At 56.9% G+C, this 15,756-nt stretch overlaps 1 protein-coding gene across 1 annotated transcript in view; it reads left to right on the top strand.

The window, feature by feature from the left end:
• Positions 1 to 15,052, top strand: part of THAP4 (THAP domain containing 4) — an 81,296-nt gene extending 66,244 nt beyond the window's left edge. Inside the window, exons 11-12 of the transcript XR_012332872.1 lie at positions 4,029 to 4,220; positions 9,195 to 15,052. The gene's annotated coding sequence lies outside the window, so the exon portion shown is untranslated. The remainder of the gene's footprint in view (positions 1 to 4,028; positions 4,221 to 9,194) is intronic.
• The last annotated feature ends 704 nt before the right edge of the window (positions 15,053 to 15,756 follow it).

Genomic DNA, 15,756 nt, shown 5'->3' on the forward strand with positions numbered 1-15,756 from the left:
CTCGTCCTGGCAGAGGGTTTGCTCATTTTCTCCAGCGCGACTTCTTTTTCTCATTGGTTTGTCTGTGTTCTTTGTATTCTGGGTATTAATCCTTTGCCTGCAAAAGTTTCCCCCAGGCTGTCACCAAGCGCGTTTCTTTGCTGGTTCAGAACTGGCAGGTCTGAGCGTCCCGCCCTGCGCTCCTAAGCCGGCCGCCCAGGCTTTGCTCCTGACTTCCTGGTGTGCTTTTTAAAACCCATTTCTGTGAATGTGGAAAAGACTTTCTTTTTCTTCCCCAGGTTGGGCTGGCGGTTGGTCCAGCATCTCCTGCCGGAGAGGCCTGTGATTTTCCCAGAACTTTAAACACTAAGCTGAAGCGGGTCTCAGTGTGTGTGTCCCAGACCTACCCCAGCTTCTATCCCTCCACGCTTCCTATTACTTCATCATATGTGTTGACGCCTGGTACAGTCATTTCCACCTGTATGCATTTGTTGTGCATTTTAACCAAAGTTATGCATGTCCGTGGTTTAAGGAATCCAGTGGTTCTTGGGGGTTTTCCAGGAAAAGCAGCTGTCTCAGGACCACCTTCCCGGCAGGCAGTTTCCAAGTCAGGGCTCATCCCAGCCCCTCCTGTGAACGCCTCTGCTTTCACTGCTGCATTCCTCAGCCAGGGCGTATCCCTGCAGGATGAGGAACTAGCAGCTCCCACAGCCCCACACCTACTTCTTGGTCCCTCTATCTTTCTTCCTTTTTTTGTTTTCCAATTTTACTGGTCTAGTTGATTTACAGTGTTGTGTTAATTTCTGCTGTACAGCGAAGTGACTCAGTTATACGTATATATATTCTTTTTCATATTCTTTTCTATTCTGGTTTATCACGGGATACTGAATACAGTTCCCTGTGCTCTACAGTAGGACCTTGTTGTTTATCCATCCTACGTATAATAGTTTGCACCTGCGAACCCCAAACTCCCCATACTTCCCTCCCCCACCCCTACCGCCTTGGCAACCACAAGTCTGTTCTCTATGTCTGTGAGTCTGTTTCTGTTTTGTAGATAAGCTCTTTTGTGTCATATTTTAGATTCCACATATAAGTGATATCATATGGTATTTGTTTTTCTGACTTACTTCACTTAGTATGATAATCTCTAGGTCCATCCATGTTGCTGCAAATGGCATTACTTCATTCTTTTGAATGGCTGAGTAATAGTCCATTTTATCTCTCTCTCTATAAATACATATGTATATATGTAAAGAAGATGTGGGACATATATACAATGGAATATATACCCGCCACATCTTCTTTCTCCATTCATCTGTCGATGGACATTTAGGTTGCTTCCATGGCTTGGCTATGCACACGGGGTGCATGTATCTTTTTGAATTATAGTTTTGTCTGAGTATATGCCCAGGAATGGAACTGCTGGATCATATGGCAACTCTATTTTTAGTTTTTTGAGGAACCTCCATACTGTTCTCCACAGTGGCTATACCAATTTACATTCCCATCAACAGTGTAGGAGGGTTCCCTTTTCTCCACACCCTCTCCAGCATTTATTATTTGTAGACTTTTCTTTTTTAATAATTTATTTATTATTTATGGCTGCATTGGGTTTTCGTTGCTGTGCGCGGGCTTTCTCTAGTTGCGACGAGCGGGGGCTGCTCTTCGTTGCGGTGCGCGGGCTTCTCATTGCAGTGGCTTCTCTTGTTGCAGAGCCTGGGCTCTAGGCACGCAGGCTTCCGTAGCTGTAACTTGCGGGCTCTAGAGCGCAGGCTCAGTAGTTGTGGCGGACGGGCTTAGTTGCTCCGCGGCATGTGGGACTTTCCCGGACCAGGGCTCGAACCCGTGTCCCCTGCACTGGCAGGCGGATTCTTAACCACTGCGTCACCAGGGAAGTCCCTATTTGTAGACTTTTTAATGATGGCCATTCTGACCCGTGTGAGGTGATACCTCATTGTAGTTTTGATTTGCATTTCTCTAATAATTAGCAATGTTGAGTGTCTTTTCATGTGCCTGCTGGCCATCTGTGTGTCTTCTTTGGAGAAATGTCTATCTAGGTCTTCTGCCCATTTTTCCATTGTGTTGTTTGTTTTTTTGATGTTGAGTTGTATGAGCTGTTTGTATATTTTGGAAATTAAGCCCTTATCGGTCACATCATTTGCAAATATTTTCCCCCAGTCCATAGGTTGTCTTTTTGTTTTGTTTATGGTTTCTTTTGCTGTGCAAAAGCTTATAAGCTTGATTAGGTCCCATTTGTTTATTTTTGCTTTTATTTCTATTACCTTGGGAGACTGACCTAAGAAAACATTGGTATGATTTATGTCAGAGAATGTTTTGCTTATATTCTCTTCTAGGAGTTTTATGGTGTTCTCTCTTATATCTGTCTTTAAGTTATTTTGAGTTTATTTTTGTGTATGGTATGAGGGAGTGCTCTAACTTCACTGATTTACACGCAGCTGTCCAGCTTTCCCAGCACCACTTGCTGAAGAGACTTTCTTTTCCCCATTGTATAATCTTGCGTCTTTTGTCAAAGATTAATTGTCCATAGGCGTGTGGGCTTATTTCTGGTTGGCCTCTCTGTCTTTCTTTTTAAAATTTCCGGGTCCTTCATCTCAATGGATTGGTGGAGGGTTCTCCTCTCTGTAAAGGTTTGAAGCCATGTTCACAGTTCTAATTTTCTAGGGGGATCCTTCCGCGCACACCCCGAAGTTCGCCACAGGTGCGTCCAATCATCCAGGGTTACCTACATTCAGATGCGCTCCCCAGATAAAGACCCCCGGCATCCCTGGGCCCTGACCCCACAGCCCCTCCACTCCGCAGGGACTCCATCAGGACCACGAACGACGCTGTGGGCTGGTCTTACCCTGTCCTCTTAAAGACATACGCGAGACAGGTCGAACACACGTGCCGTCGTGCTCTTTAATCTTCGAGGCTGAGGACGACAGGCCCCACCTCCCTCTCTCATTGGTGGAGGACCGAGTCCCCGCCCACCTCGGTGATCTCATCACCATCCGCCTTGGCCGCAGCTGGAAGTACCGTTCGCCGCCGAGATGCCCTTCCTGCCTGGAGGTACCTTACGGCCCTGCAAATGCTTATCAGTCGCTTTAACAGATGCATCCGCCAGCCATCGTCACCTCTCCTCCGTCTTCCTGCCCCGTCTGCACGGTCCCCGCCGCCCGCCCCGGGTTAGGAGAGCGCCTCCGTTCTGCCTATGGCCTGTTGGATTCTGATGCCTCCTTACTCCGTGACTGTTGCCTTAACAGTACCCTGGTCTCTGTTTTTTGGGCACAATATCTTCTCTCTCTGGGGATTGTGATTTCAAAGGGCATTTTGGTGGCGGCATCCCCAGACTACCTGCTTTGTCCCCGTTTTTCCAGCACTTCTATATGATTTGGTCCTTCCCTTTGGGGGCGGGGGGGGGGGGGGTGCGTGGAATTCCTTGGCTGTCCTTCCACGTGGACAAGAAGGACCAGCAGCGCCTTGTGGGATCCGAGCAGCGCCTGGTGACTGGCCGGCCTCTTTCTTGGGGTCCCCGAAAGGACGTCTTCTTCCCCTGAGAAGCTTGCTTGGGTCTCCTGCGTGGGTGGGGTGGAGTGCCCGTCTGGCTGGTGGCATCCCGGAGCAGAGTGCGGGAAAAGGGGCCCGACCACAGGTCGGAAGGCGGCACCTCCTTTACCCCTCCCCCAGCCCTCGCCGTCCCCCACTTTCCCAAGGTTGGGGCCTCGCGGACCCAGTTTCTCTGGTGAGGAGGGTCTGACCTCATTTTGTCCCGGGGCCTGGCGGTGGGAGGTGGGGAAGGTCAGACCCCTCACAGCCACCTGTGCCCCACTGCTCATCACTGACCCCTTCTGCAGGGACTGGGTTTCTCACTGTCACAATATTCACATCTGGGGGGTGGGGGGATGGGTGCACTCCTGTCCCTGGACAACTGGCCAGGCCACCTGACCTGCCTCGGCCAGTGGTTCGTGAGCAGTCATGAGGGCCACAGCCAAGCAAAAGCTTAAAGGTCAGGGTGTGTCTCTGCCTCCTTGCTTTTCCCTTTGCTGCAGGATGGCCAGAGAGGGCTGTCTTCCCACCGGGCACCTGGAGGAGGACAGCATGTGAGTGGAGCCTTGGGGAACCTGGCAGGGGGGACACGGTGCCTGTGTGAGAAAGGAACCTCAGCTGCCGACAGCCACCGTGGTTGCCGGGCTGTTTGTACCAAGCGCGGCCGGGCCGGGCTGACAGCTGCCCTCACTGAGGTGGGTACCAGCCTCACCTTCCCATTAGAATCTCTCACCCACTGCTGTCTCCTCTCCAGTTTCCTTTGCTCCTGTGGGTTCTCCTCTGGTTAAAAGCCCTCCGTGGTCATTCCGGAGGGGCTTGCCGAGGGGGACGTGGCTGCAGTGACCCTGTGCCTGTTTCCCAGCCAACACTCGTGCAGACTTTACGGGCGCCCCTGACGCCCCTGAGCCCATGCCTCTTGGGTTCTCTCGCCCCTGTTCTCTTTCAGAGCAGCTTGTGGGAGCAAACTCCCTGAGTGCCCGTGTGTTTGAAAATGCCTTTAATTCCATTGTTGTGCTTGAAAGACTGTGGCTTGGAGTAGAATTTGAAGCGTCCCTTCACTGTCTTCATTCTCCAGGTGTACCTGTCCCCCTGATTTTTGTTCCTTTTCCCCCTCATATCCTCCCCCACCCCTCTGTCCCTTCCTTCTCTCCATCCTTAATTTCCTGTGGCTGCTGCCACAAACCTGGTGACTGAGAACAGCAGACACCTGTTGTCTCCCAGTTCTGGAGGCTGGAAGTCAGAAGATCCAGGAGTGGCAGGGCTGTGTCCCCTGCAGTCTCCGGGCGAGGGTCTGTCCCAGGCTCTCCCCCTCTGCTGCCAGCCGCTCGGCCTGGAGCTGCGTCACTGCCCTGTCTGCCCATCTCGTCACGTGGCCCCTCCGTGTCTCCCTCTTCTTTTTTTTTTTTTTTTTGGCTGCACCACACAACCTGCGGGATCTTTGTTCCCTGACCAGGGATCGAACCCGTGCCCCCTGCAGTGGAAGCGCAGAGTCTTAACCACTGGACCACCAAGGAAGTCTCTCCGTCTTCTTATGAGGACATGAGTCACTGGACTTAGGATGTCAGTGTGACCTCATCCTCACTTGATCACATCTGCAAAGTCTCCATTTCCAAATAAAGTCACATTCACATGTATCGGGGGTTAGGCCTGAAACATATTTGGTGGGGGGACACCATCAAATCCACAGCACCCCTCTCCATTTTGAAGATTTGTCTTTATCTTTAGAGTTCTGACATTTTACTATTATGTGTCAGGTCAAGATTTTCTAACCTGAAAACCACATTCCTCTTCAGTTTCGGGGAAACTTTCCCCAGCGTGTGTGTGTGTGTGTGTGTGTGTGTGTGTGTGTGTGTGTGCGTGCGCGCGCGCGCGCGCGCACGCAGAGTGCCTTCCCTCCCCCTCCCTCCCCTCTGGTCTCCTCCTGGAACTCCTGCTAGAGGGACAGTAGGCCTGGGGCATCTCTCCTCCACGTCTCGTGACTGTGTTTTTCTGGGCTCTACATTCTCGAGGGATTCCTCGGCTCAGCACATGAATCTATTTACTGCAGGGACACGATTCCTTCCGCAGACGCTGCCCTCTCTGGCCTCCCTGCATCCCAGAGTCTTCTCCGGCTGCTCCGTCAACTGTGTTTCCCAGGCTTGGGGGTGGGGGTGGGGTTCTTTCTTCAATCGAGCTGCTGTTTCCCGCCCGTCCTGGCCTGCTTCCAGTGCCCGGTGTGCTGGCTGAGTAACAAGCCCAGAGACGTTCCCGTCCAGATCCCTGAGATACGCTATTTCACACGGCCGCTGGGGCTGTGGGATTAAACTCAGGGTCTTGAGAAGCGAGAGCTCTCTGGATGGTCCAGGTAGGCCCAGGGCCATCGCACCGGTCCTATAACAGGGAGGTGGGAGGGTTGGCCCGTAGGGGAGACGGATGTGTCACAGGGTCCAAGAGAAGCTGGGTCGGAGACAGGCTGCGTTGCTGGCTTTGCAAGTGGAGGAGGGGCCACGAGGCAAGGGATGCTGGCGGCTTCTAGGAGCGGATTCTCCCCCGAGGCTGCAGAAGGAACGTCTCTGCTGACACTTTTAAGCCCCCAGGCCTCCTTTGGACTTCTGCCCTCCAGGCTGTTGGATGAGGGCGTGTTGTCTTGGTCTCGCTCAGTTTGCAGTGATTTGCAGCCCAAGGACATGGGCTTAGGGACCTGCTCTGCTGCCCCTCTGCCCCTGTAACCTAGTCATAAAACTAATACGTGTTCATCTGATAAATTCTGGGAAGTACAGAAAAAGTGTTAAAATTTTGCGTGGAAGATTCATACTCTGGCTCACGGGCAACCATTGTAATGGTTGGATGCACTTCTCGCCATCCACAGGACAGATGGGGGAGGGGACTCAGGGATGGAGGGAGCTGGGCGGGAATATGAGCCATTTCTGTTTCTCCCACTTGTGTCTTAGGTTCCGAGCGCTCGAGCATCAGGACTTTCTAAGCAGCATTTTGGTGTCTGTACCACCTTCCACTCGATGGGCGTTTCATTCCGTTATTTATGTCACCGGGTTTTGAAGTTTGCATTTTTTCACTATTGGCCTAAATCGTGTATCTCTGATCATTTTCCTGGCCTCAGTGCCTGGGAGCGGAGTTGCGAGGCCAGTGGGAAGGGGAGTTTTAAAAGCTTCGCATCTGGAGCGAGTTGTGGAGACAGTGTTGTCCCCCGGGGCCCAGCGCCAGGACCCGAGCCAGAAAAGGGCTGAGGAGGTGGCGCTTCGTCGGTGGGCACGGGGCACAGTGGGCATTTGGGCTGGAGCCCGATGCCACCCTTCTCTGCCCAGAGAGATGGCGCAGGCAGCGTCTGGGGGGCTGGAGGCACCTGGAGACGCCCAGCTTCACCAAGTGTCTCCCAAACACCTCTCAGTGCTGGAACGCAGGGATTGGCCCGTGAGGCTAGAGAAGGTGGCCCAGGCCCCGGGGGGACACCTGTGTGGACGGCCTCGGGGGTGTGGCTGTCAGGGCTGCTTGCCCCTTGGCTACCCTGGGCCCCAAGTCCCAGCGGGCCTGCAAGTGGCCTGCTCACTGGGGTGCGTGGGAGAGACCTCAGCCGCACACTCGGCAATTACCGCGTGCCCCCGATGGACGTGTCAGACATGGCGCCCACGCTGCGCAGAGAGGAGCCTGGCTCGGGCCCATCCCAGCGGCCATCTCCAGGGCTGCCACACCGTGCCCCACCCGCCCCCGGCCGTCCCCCATCTTGTGGCTCAGGGTTCATGGAGGGCCGCTTTGGGCCCTGGAGAAGGGTGGTGGGCACCCACCACAGGCTGGCTGACCCTTGGCCAAGGCGGACACTCCCCCGGCTGCACGGCTCCTGGGAGAGGCCAGTGGAGGCTGCTGGGGGAGGGAAGGCCTGCCCTAGGGGCCACCCCCGTCTCAGAGCTGGGACCCGAGGCTGCTGTGAGCGCCGAGGCCCTGAGGACGGGCAGCAGGTGGCAGCAGCTGGCAGTGGGCACAGGGCACAGCCCTGAGCTGCTAGAGCCTCCGGAGCAGCCCTGGGCTGTGAGGCCAGACCCAGTTCAAGCTCCGGAGAGAGAACCTGGGGCTGGGGGCCCTCAGGGGCGGGCATCCACTGATGCCTGGGGGAGGGGGCCCCGGAGGTAGGCAGGGGGCAACTCTGATGCCCCCACCTCCCCCGGGGTTGAGGGAGGGCAGGGCCCTGGGGTTCCTGTCACTGTTTGGGGCGGGAGCAACCAGCCACATCCCTCACTTTTGAAGTTTCCACAGTTGGGAGGATTCCGTGAATGGGGTGGGGAGGGGGAGGAGGGCCCCACCCCCGCTCCTCGCTGCCCAGCTCCAGGGGCAGCGCGGGATGCAGGGCCCACACCCCTTTGCAGAGCTGGCGACCCCAGGGCACCCCGCCTGCCCCCAACCCTGGCCTTGAGCCAGCAGCCGGCTTCACACCCCCTTCACCGAGGCCCTAAATCGTAGGTGGTTTTCCTCTCATCTGTGATAAACGATTAACCACAGGTGTGGACCTGACAGCCAGGTGCCAACAGGAGGGGTTGGGGGCAGAAGCCGTGACCCCTGCGGTGCCCAGAGGCTGTCGACTGAGGGATGTGACAGGGCTCATCTGCCCAGGGGCCGCCGGGAGCCCCCCAACCTGTAGCCCACGTGGGACAGAAAGCACCCAGGTCCTCGGCCACCCCAGGCGACGGGGACAGGCAGCGAAAGGGCTGGACGATTACTGGGCCCTTTTCCTGCTCTTGGGACATTTATTTTTCCCGACAGGAGTTCTTTTTCTTCCGTCTTCCCCCCCTTCCTGAGGCCTGGAGGCCTCCTTTATGCACAAATATGTTATTTTGAAGCACTCTGCATTGTTCTGAGATTTCAAAGTCACGGCCAGAAGCCAGAGACAACATATTTTTCTGGCTATAACAGTAACAGTAAATCCTGGTCACTAAAGTATGCTTGGAAAATAAGAAAGCACGCGGAGAGAAAAAATTTGACTCTGTGTTGCTGTGTAGAGAGCAGGACTGAGTACTTCGGTCTCTTTCTCTTCAGTTTAAAGTAACATACACACTTGTCCAAAACTAGCGCATGGCTCTGAAACCTGGTCTTGCATTTAATGCTCTATCCTGTGTGCCCCGGCGTCCCTTCACATTCCTGGTGGCCGTGGGGCATCCCGTCCATAACCAGAGGCTCCTACCCGCCCCTCCAGCAGCCTGTCCTCACCCACAAGGCATGCCTGCCTGGGAGACCCCTACCCTTCACAGACACTCCCCCCGGCTTTGGGAGTGGGGGGCTGCATTGCACGTGGCAAGTCCGAGGTCTGCCTGGGGTTTGGACTTGAACCTGACGGAGGGACGGGGTACTTCAGCTCAGAAGAGAAAGCCGGTGCCCTCTGACCTTCCCAGTCCCAGGGACCCCCAGGGTGCATGTGGTTTAGGGACCATTCGCACTCAGCTGGGGGTCCACTCACGGTCCCCATTGGACAGAGGGGAAGCTGAGGCTCAGAGAGGGTGCGTGTGGACAGCAGGGGTCAAAGTCTGCGGGTCAGGCAGAGAGACCCCAGGGGCCCGAGGCGCCAGCAGGGTGCTGGCTGGCGGGGGGGGACCCGGCAGGTCCTCTGCCCTGAAGTGCTCACCGCCTGGGTTCTGCGCCGCACCCGAGCCCAGGGGCCGCTTGACCCCGTCCTCCCTGTTCCCCAGGACACCCTGAGATGGGACAGCCCTGGGAGCCCCGTGACACCTGCCATGTCTTTGGAAGAGGGGCCGTTACGCCCAAGGAGAGGCGGCCAGGCAGGCCCCACCTACCACCCACCCAGCACGGCCTCAGCACCCTTGCCACCCACTCTCCACGAGGGCACCGCTGCCAGCTTCAGCCCACGGGGCCTGGCGATTTCCCTCAGCGACCCACTCCCAGGGGCAGGCAGCTCCAGCCCCACCTACGCCTGCCACCCACCGTACCTGCGCGGAATGTGCTCCTCCGACACCCCTGACGTGAGTCAGTTCGACACCAGTGTGGCTGCAAGAGGGCGCACCGTGGAGCAGAGGCCTGGGTGCCTCACCCCAGCGCCAGGCCCCGGACCCGGGGTCCCGGCACAGTCTGACACCAGCACCAGGGCCACCTTGCGACTGGGATCCTCAGGCCGTGGGGAGCTCGGTCAGGCCAGGAAAGGGTGGCAGGGACAGAAAGCACTGTTCCTCACTGGGACCCTGGGCCCGGCATCGCAAAGGAGAACCCAAGCTCTGGTGGCAGAAAAGCCCCCTCCAAGCGTCCGCCCCCCGCGGGAGCCCCGGCCTGATGAGCATGGCCTCGAGTGGAAGCCTGGGTGGTATCCTTCTGTGCAGTTCAGGAAGGCCCACCGGCAACCTTCCCCGCCCGCCCGTGCACCTGCCCCCGCACTGAGCCGGCTCCGTCCTGTGCAGCCACCCTGAGCCCTGCCTGGCCTGCCGCCCGTGTCCTCCGACCCCAGCACCTGGGCCAGGCGAGGGCCAGCCGCCAACACTCCAGCTGCCCGTGTCCTTCTGTTGCAGGAAGGGGGACCCCTTCCAGGGCCGGGGATGGCTCTTGTCTAACGCTCGGAAATGAAATGTCCGAGGAGACAGACGTGCTGACACAGCAAGAGACGTTATTGGGAAGGGGCGCCCGGGGGAGAGCAGCAGGGTGAGGGGACCCAGGAGGACTGCTCTCCACGTGGCTCGTGGTCTCGGGCTTTACGGTGATGGGGTTAGTTTCCGGGTTGCCTCTGGTCGGTCATCTTGCTTGGCCCATAGTCTGACTCAGGGTCCTTCCTGGTGGCGCGCGCATCTCTCACTCAGGATGGACTCCAGTGAGAAGGACTCTGGGAGGTCGGGTGTCTCCCTCTTCCAGCCCCTCCCGAATCCTCCCGGGGAGTTTTGGCGGTAGCGGCAGCACCGTGTCCCTTATGGGGACCTCCTGTTGTGAGAGAACTCAGGCAAGCGGCCTGGTCAGCGGTTCCCTACCGCTGCCTCATCGGGCGTGCAGCCTCTAGGTGGCAGCCCTGCCGAGCCCTTGGAAGGCAGAGGGGAGACTTCCTGGCTCACAGCATCTTCCCTGCGGAGGGGTTTCCCTCAGGCTCAGCCCCTCCCTGCAGGAGGCTCAGCTGCGCCTCCCCGCTCCAAACCTGCTGCCCACCGTTCGCTGGATCTACTTTCCTTTTCCTTTGCTTTGTGTTTCTAGCATATTCCTCTAGAACATTATGGACCGAGTGGTGTCCCCCCAGATTCATATGTTGAGCCCCAATGTGGCGGTGTTAGGAGATGGGCCTTTGGAGGGTAATTCGGGTTAGATGAGGCCCCCACGATGGCATCATCACCCTTCCAAGAGACACCGGAGGGCTCCAGCTCTCTGTCTGTCTGTCCGTCACGCGAGGACATGGCAAAAAGGTAGCCGCCCGCCTGTAAGCCGAGAAGAGGGTTCTCCCAGGAAACAACCCTGCTGGCCTTGGCCTTGACTCGGACCCCCAGCCTCCAGATGTGAGAAATAGATGTCTGTCCTCTAAGCCTCCGGGGCTGTGGGTCTCTCCTGGCAGTCGGAGCGGACTGGTGTGAGTCTGGTGCCCAGATGTCGTCTTGACTCCTTGTTTCTGCCTCTGCCACGCGCTTCCGTCACCCAAGCGAGCTGTGCGCCCCCTTCCAGGCGGCTGAACTCCTACCGCCCAGGAGGGGCCAGCTGGGCTCTGAGCTGTAGGTCTGCCCCCTCCCGTGGTGCAATCACCACCACCACCACCACCACCACCCCCCCCCCCGCGCCCGTGCCCGGGGTGACATCGCTGACGTGCAGCACAGCCCTGGAGGGCTGCCCTGTGCTGATGCGCTCAGGCACAGACGGAAAAGTGGAGCAAAATGGTTAGGAAGAGCTGCGTTTCTAACATAACTCATTCTAAGTATTTATAATTACTTTTTTGCTAATGACGGTAACACCCCGCTCACAAAATTCCTGAAAATTTAAGGGCAGGCTCTTGGGAGCCGCTTGGTGTTTCTGTTTCCGGCGGATGCTGAATCCCCAGCCCCCCTCCGTCACCATCGCCCAAGCTTTAGCCCTGGGAGTCTTCCAGCACCTTCCCAGCCTCCCTTGGCGCAGTGGCTCCCAGTGTCGCGGGGTGGGGGTAGGGGGTCCCAGCTGGGGGCACAGGTATCCGCAGGGCCCTCTGGCCCCAGCGGCCTCGCCCTGTTGTGCCCCGGCAGCTTTCCTGGGTGAAAACAAGCACAGGCTGCTCTCCTGCTCTTCCGGGGTCCCGGGGGCGGCCTGGCTCTGGGCTCTCCCGCAGCTGTTCCTGGGCCAGGCTTCTCCGAGCCAGTTTCCCAGCACTGATGACTCGGCTTCGGGATCAGTGTTCCCACCGTGGCCACCTCCCGAGCAGAGGGAGGGAGGTGGGGAAGCTCGGCCTTTCCTGCCCCGAGGTGGTGGCCCTCCAGGGGGGAAGAGCACAGGGCTGGGATACGGAAAGTCCAGGCTGACACAGTTGACCGGCCAAAGGTGACTTGAGACCACTCTCTGGGGGGAGGGCATGGTGACCCAGGGTCCAGCCAGGGCTGCACCCAGGCCACAGCAGCACCTGGTGGTGGGAGAGCTGCCGGCTCTCCCGGGTCCCTGCCTGGGGTCCCCTGTCCGGGAGACACCGACTCAGGCCCCTCGGGCTCCCGATGCCTCCCCCTGGGCCCTGCATCTCAGCTTCCCCTGCAGACCCCAGCAGGGAGTGCCCACCGGTTCCTCCCAGCCCCACCCAGGCAGCAAACCCAAGGGTGCAGGAGCCCCGACCTCATACCCCTGTGCACTGTTGGGGGTTTCAGCCTTGTCTCTGCGGCGTGGCTCTCCTTCCCTGGGGCCCTGCCCCACCCTGCCCAGGCTGGGCTGCCGGGGCACTGCCTGCTTCCAGGCCCAACACAGACATCCCAGGACTGAGACCCAGGCCACCGCTTTCAGATTCCAATCCATTTCTGGACTACAGAAATTCCTATCATATCTTCGAGTCCAGCCGTTTCTCCTCCCTCTGTATCTGTCTCTCTCTGTCTTGCCGCCTCTGTCTCTCTCCCCCAGGTGTTCAGAAATACTCCAGCGGGGGCCGCATCCTGGACCAACTGCCTGAGGACTGAAGATGCTCCAGGAGGCCCTGCCATGAACACGGGGGCTGCTGTCAGGGGAGCAGCATCAGGACAGTGAGGTGTGGGGTGGCTGCAAGGAGGGCGCGAGGGCCCTGGACTGACTGAGGGGGCAGCCCCCAGTGGGCCGGCCCCTCCCCAGTTCCCAGGCCTGCATCGCTGTGTGGATCTGCTTCCTGGGCAGAAGAGGAGGCTGGACAAAGGGGAGGAGCGCGGCCCCAGGATCAGGCCTGGCCTTCCCAGGCCGTGGGGCCCTGATCCCTGAGTCCCAGCTGGGGTTCCCTCGAGGGACAGAACCCTGTGAGCACCCCCTTCCCAGAGCATGGGGTGGTCACACCCCTGAGGTCTGGCACTGGACAAGGGCCCGTCGTGAGGCTGGTTATCCCACAGCCAAGTGCACAGGCCCAGGGAGGCCGCTGGTCCGTCCCTGAAGGTGTGGTTTTTCCCACCTGAGGTCCGCACTCGGGAGGGGCAGGGGCTGGTTCTGTTGGCCGGGTCATCTCAGGTCCTGGGCCCCCGGCCTCCCTGGCTTTGAGGCAGCCTCGCTCCCTCTGTCTCCAAACCTTCCCCTTCTCTCAGTTTCTCAGGGCCCCTCATGAGGAGGTTCCTGGGGGGCTGCACCCTCCCCCAGCCCCACTTCTGCACAGCCTCAGGGCAGTGCCACTCAGCTGTGGGCGGGGCTCGCCTGGGTGGTGAGAATGGGCTGGGCACCCGCTGGGGTGTCCTCAGCCCCCCGGGCCCCAGGACCTTCCAAGGGGACATGCTCTGTCCTCCCCCTTTGGGGTGTGTGTGGTGTCTGATAAAGGTGACCTGCACCTCCTCACAAGAAGCCATGGGGCCTGGAGTCCACCTGTGAAGTCCCAGGAGGAGACAGGAGCAGGTGAGATGGGGGGGCGATCAGCAAAGTGCAGCCTGGGCCCCTCCACAGAACAAGTGGCCAGATTTCTTCAGCACCTAAATGGCGAAGGGAAAAAGAGACAAGACGGATCATAACGTGTGGGCCTTACTGGATCTTGATTTGAACAAACTGTGTGTAGCCACACATCTGAAACCACATATATACACATGCACATATATATGAAATTTGAACACTGGCTCTACATTTGATATTAAGGAATTATTGTCAATGTAAAAAAAATTATTTGTAAAAAAAAATACAGTAACATGGCCTTTTTTTTTTTTTTTTTTTTTGTGGTACGCGGGCCTCTCACTGTTGTGGCCTCTCCCGTTGCGGAGCACAGGCTCCGGACGCACAGGCTCAGCGGCCATGGCTCACGGGCCTAGCCGCTCCGTGGCATGTGGGATCTTCCCGGACCGGGGCACAAACCCGTGTCCCCTGCATCGGCAGGCGGACTCGCAACCACTGCGCCACCAGGGAAGCCCAACATGGCCTTTTTTAGTGTATAGTTCTATGAGTTTTACTGCCTGTATGGATTTGCGTAATCTCCAACACAGTCCCATGGCCCGGAAGCCCCCTCCCGCTGCTCCACTGTAGGCGAGGCTGCACCCCAGGCCCTGGAAGCCACCGCTCGGTTCTCCTTCCCTGGTGTTGCGTCCTTGTGCCCATGTCACTTAAACGGAGCCCTGTACCACGTACGCAGCCTTTGGCGACTGGCTTCCTTCTCTCACATGATACATTTATGGCCCCTCAAGTTGCAGAAGTATCAGTGCTTTGTTCCTTTTTATTGCTCAGTGGTGCTCCGTGGTGGGGATGGACCACGGTCTATGCACTCACCCCGTTGAAAGCCATCTGGGTTGTTTCCAGTTTGGGGCGATTATGAATAGACACGCTGTAGACATTTATGTACGGGTTTTTTGGGTTTTTTTTAATTTAATTTTTAACATCTTTATTGAGGTATAACTGCTTTACAATGGTGTGTTAGTTTCTGCTTTATAACAAAGTGAATCAGTTATACATATACATATGTTCCCATATCTCTTCCCTCTTGCGTCTCCCTCCCTCCCACCCTCCCTATCCCACCCCTCCAGGCGGTCACAAAGCACCGAGCTGATCTCCCTGTGCTATGCGGCTGCTTCCCACTAGCCATCTATTTTACGTTTGGTAGTGTCTATATGTCCATGCCTCTCTCTCACTTTGTCACAGCTTACCCTTCCCCCTCCCCATATCCTCAAGTCCATTCTCTAGTAGGTCTGTGTCTTTATTCCCATCCTGCTCCTAGGTTCTTCATAACCTTTTTTTTTTTTTGCCTTTGATTCCATATATATGTGTTAGCATATGGTATTTGTTTTTCTCTTTCTGACTTACTTCACTCTGTATGACAGACTCTAGGTCCATCCACCTCACTATGTACAGGTTTTTGTGTAAAGGTAGGTTTTCATTTCCCCGGGGTAAGTACCCAGGAACGGCAATGCTGGGTCATTATGTAAAGTGTCTGGTCGACTTTTTTTTTTTTTAAGTAATAAACTTTTTTATTTTTGGCTGCATTTGGTCTTTGTTGCTGGGCGTGGGCTTTTCTCTAGTTGCGGTGAGCGGGGGCTACTCTTCGTTGCGGTGTGCAGGCTTCTCATTGCGGTGGCTTCTCTTGTTGCGGAGCACGGGCTCTAGGTGCATGGGCTTCAGTAGTGGTGGCGCGTGGGTTCAGTAGTTGTGGCTCCCGGGCTCCAGAGCTCAGGCTCAGTAGTTGTGGCGCACGGGCTTAGTTGCTGTGCGGCATGTGGGATCTTCCCAGACCAGGGCTGGAACCCGCGTCCCCTGCACTGGCAGGCGGATTCTTAACCACTGTGCCACCAGGGAAGCCCCAGGTTGACTTTCTAAGAAGCTGCCAAGCTGTTGTCAGAGTGGCTGCACCATTCTGCCTTCTCAGCAGCGACGGCCTATGTCCCAGCTTGCATCTTCACCCTGAGTGACCGACCATCCTGCTTTGCCAGGACCTAGGGGTTTCCTGGGACAGGGGACTTTCAGTGCTGGAACCAGGAAACCCCTAGGAAACCAGGATAGTTCATCACCCTATCTTTGTCAGCACTTGGTATTGTCAGTGTTTTTTATTTTAGCCATTGTAATATGTGAGTAGTTAGTATCTCATTATGGGCTTAATTTGTATTTCCCTGAGAGCTAATGATGTTGAGCATCTGTTCACGTGCTATTTGCCATCCATGTGTCCTCTGTGGGGAAGTGTCTGTTGAA

This window comes from Tursiops truncatus, chromosome 7 (assembly GCF_011762595.2).
Source record: "Tursiops truncatus isolate mTurTru1 chromosome 7, mTurTru1.mat.Y, whole genome shotgun sequence".
In the NCBI taxonomy this organism is placed as follows: Eukaryota; Metazoa; Chordata; class Mammalia; order Artiodactyla; family Delphinidae; genus Tursiops; species Tursiops truncatus.